General features: G+C 26.7%; 1 long non-coding RNA gene across 1 annotated transcript; it reads right to left on the minus strand.

The window, feature by feature from the left end:
- Positions 1–223: 223 nt before the first annotated feature.
- On the minus strand, positions 224–2,180 carry LOC112770233 (uncharacterized). The gene is made up of 3 exons (XR_011876521.1): positions 2,047–2,180; positions 1,311–1,559; positions 224–544 (listed from the first exon to the last, which is right to left on the minus strand). It is a non-coding gene; the product is annotated as an uncharacterized lncRNA (long non-coding RNA).
- Positions 2,181–4,033: the final 1,853 nt, after the last annotated feature.

Consider the following 4,033-nt stretch of genomic DNA (forward strand, 5'->3'; position numbering starts at 1 on the left):
ACAATAGAAACATTCTAAGCATACCTCTAAAATATTTTGCTGTGGAATTGAGTTGATGAAAATATATTGGTATATTATTTGCTTTTTTATCTTTGAATTTTATTTTTATTTGTAAATTCTTTTACATTAAAATCAACCACTAATTTTTTTCGGTGACAAATATTATTTGCAGATTAATATGAAAATAATTCACGGATAAAATTTCCAAATAATTTGCTATATTTTAGTAGTTCATGGACAATAGACATTAACATGTAAGAGGAATTGGTTGAATGATTAACGACAATATACCACTCTTGGCTTCAGAATCTTGAAAAGTATGGTAATCTCCATGATCATACATGGTTAATACCATTCTTGTAAGGCCTAAAATAGTGTCTATAAAATCTTGAGAGAGAAAAGAATGATGAGTTTCTTTGTTTATGTTCTTCCAGAGTGTATTCATAATTGATCTAACATGTTCACATGCCTCTGCCTCTGAAGCTCCACTTTTGTTCATGTAGCATTGAATTGAAGAAGGAGCATCTCCAGTCTCTTTCTCACGCTAAAAATCAAAGACAGTGAAAATAAAATTTAATCAGTATGCATTAATATTGTTAAACTATTTTTTATTAATTATTTTAGATATACACTAAAATCAGCCACTAAAATTAGTTATTAGTATAAAATATATGTATGTTAAAATATAACGTATATATTAAAATGAGTTAAACAACAAATATATATATATATATATATATATATATATATATATATATATATAATGACTAATTTTACTGTATTAACAGTATTTTTATTTTTTGTTTTTTTACTAATAACATTTAATTCAAGGATGTGAATTATCATTGAAGTGAATGGAAAATTTTGGACATGGCCGTATATGATTAAAGAATAGTATAAAATATTTTATATTTTAATATACAATTATCATAAAAAAAAGTTTTATATTTTAATGTAATTACATATTATTATATTAATAAAATAATTATCTTTTATATGTATCACATAAATAGTAATTCAAAAGAATATATATAAATAAATAACTGTAATAATGTTTTTTTGGTGTCTGTACAGTAAAAATTTTAAACTATTAATATAAAATACATTTAAAATTTTAAAATAAATCTTAAAATATTTCAAAAACAAAAAAGTTTAACATGTGAAAGAAATCAGATAATGTTGCTTTTTTGTGAAATATTTCTTTTCTTCCAATTATTACTAATCACCTTTAATAAGTAAGGAGAAAATAAGAAGAGAATTATCTATACGATGTCACATATGAATAGAAGTATGTATTTTTGGTTCCGTACCTTATATGTACCAAGGTCATTAACAAGGCGGCAAAACAATGATGTAAGACGAATTATATTGGGATATTCCTTTAAGGAATCCAATTCCTCCTTGTTTAATGCATTTGGAATTGTGAAATAAGCATGAAGAAAAACAACATGTGAGCCTGAAGATCTCCAACCATTCTCCAAGTACTCCTCAAGAGTTGGTATATAACCACTATAGTACCACTTTGCCTCAGCAAAATATGCCTTACATAAATCTGCCCACTGAAAAAAAGGGGAAAAATTGCAAAAATGAGTTCAACATGATATTAAGTGGATTTTTAATTAAGAAATTGTAACATAAAAGTTATGTATATCATAATTATTTATTGAGTTATTTTTTTCATTTAATATATTTTGAATTTCATTAATCCAACTGTCGAATTAAGAAATTTCACCATATAAATAAATTATAAAACTTGAAAGTAATTTGCTATTTCATCATAAAACTTTATTTTGATTGATGATTTGGTTTTAAAATATTGAGTTACAATCCTATTGATAATGTTCAAATTTTATGACGAAATTATTACATATGTCTAATAATAGTTAAGATAATATAGGCGATTAAACAATTGGATTAATAAAAAAGTTATTCAATTTGTAAAATAGTTTGCATGACAGACGTGACTTATTACATCTTTTGTTAATGAATTATATATCTGCCAACAAATAAAGATAATTATTGAGCAAAAACTAAATAATTACTTACCGATTTTCTAAGGTAAGGAACAATATAAACTTCATTATTTTGTAGGCATTCGAAAGCTACTTCGTTAACAAAGTTAGAGTGCAAGGAAGCATATTTTCATGTAGTATGGAAGGTTGTCCATACCAAAACTTAGATCCCATCTAGAATTCATGAACGAAATTTTATGAATTAATAAGAATTTTGTATAAGATAAATAAATGTCATATAGCAAAAATATATAACCATAACAATGCTTACCTTTCAACAGCTTTAGTAAATAGCTCTAAATCTTCTAAAGTGCCAAAGGTCTCATACATATCATCTATCGTATTTATGAAGCAATTGACCTTTGTTATAGCTCTTCTAAAGGAACCAAATTCTGGATTAAAATTCACTCCCACGGTCCAAAAGAAGTTTTCCATCAACCTATCTCTTGCAAAACTTAACTTCTCTGCTAAGTAGGTTCTCTTCCACCACCTAATTAAGATACAATAAAAAAATAATAATAATAATTAGGATTAGTACACAATATCATACCAATTGTTACACTAATTTCAAATAATGGTCATAACTCATACCTGAGAGATAATAAAATAATTAGTTATTAAAAATTTAATTTATATATGATCGCGAATAATAACAATTTCAAAAGATATATAATAATAGAAATATAAATAGTAGTATTTATGTGTTTTTCTAAATTCATGACCTCTTGTTATTACCTTGACATATCCTTCAACTCTTCTTGGTAAATGCTTTGAATGATGTTGAAATCCAATTTAGCAAACTGAAGAAGTGTAGGATTCAAATTGCGACTTTTTTCATATGTGTTGATGAACCAAAAAGCCTCCCATCTTGGCACCCTCCAATGTAATGGATACTCCAATGAATGATTGATTAAGAGGGATATGTAGCTATCATAATTTCTTTTTACATATTCTTTGAGAATCTTTGAACTATATTTTTTTGCATCATCTAATATAGTTTCTTCTTCTACTAAATAAAATGAGGATTCATATAGTGACAAAATTCCCTCAACGCCAATTGAAGGTTGATGCTCGTTGAAATTGTTTGTTTCTTTGAGAAAGAAATCAAAGACATCTACAACAATAAAAAGAAAAAAGTAATTTAATTAAGGTTTGTTGTAAAATAAATAAATAAAAAAGAGAACATAAACATAAAATAAAGAAGTGTAAGTAAAGAATTCTAATATTAATATTCACTAATATTATTAACTCCATTGAAAAAAACTTTAGTAAAAGAAAAAGAGCACAATATCTTTTGTAATGATCACTGTCTCGTTAAAAACCTTGTCAAGAAAAACTCAATATGAAAAAAACCTAACCAAGAAAAAAAAGAGTACAACCTCTTTCTCTTGTCGACATTATTTAATATCTTGAAATTGACTTATTCTAATCTAATGTACCAATCTTTCAAATGAGGATTTTGAAAGTGACATTGTAAATAAATCTGCCAAATTATCGCTTGAGCGGATCTGTTGGACATCAATTGTTCCTTGATTTTAAAGATCATGTGTAAAGAATAATTTGGGAGAAATATGCTTTGTTCTATCACCTTTGATGTATCCACCCTTAAATTGAGCAATGCATGCTGTATTATCTTCAAAGGAAATAGTTGGAGCTATTTTATGATCAATTAGTCCACATGATGACAGAATATATTGGATTAAACTTATGAGCCAAAAATACTCGCGACTTGTGCTTTATGTATCGCTAGTATTTCAACATGATTAGAGGATGTTGTTACTATCGTCTGTTTTGTGCACTTCCATGATATGGCTGTATCACCATATATAAAAAGGAACCCTATTTGAGATCTTCCTTTGTGTGGATTAGACAAGTATCATGCATCTGCATAGCCAACTAATTATAGCTTGGATTCATATGGATAAAACAAACCCATATCAACTGTTCCATGAAGATATCAAAAATTTTGTTTGATTTCATTCCAATGTCTTCTGGTTGCAGAGGAACAATACCTTGCTAGT

The sequence above is a fragment of the Arachis hypogaea genome, chromosome 18 (genome assembly GCF_003086295.3).
Source record: "Arachis hypogaea cultivar Tifrunner chromosome 18, arahy.Tifrunner.gnm2.J5K5, whole genome shotgun sequence".
In the NCBI taxonomy this organism is placed as follows: Eukaryota; Viridiplantae; Streptophyta; class Magnoliopsida; order Fabales; family Fabaceae; genus Arachis; species Arachis hypogaea.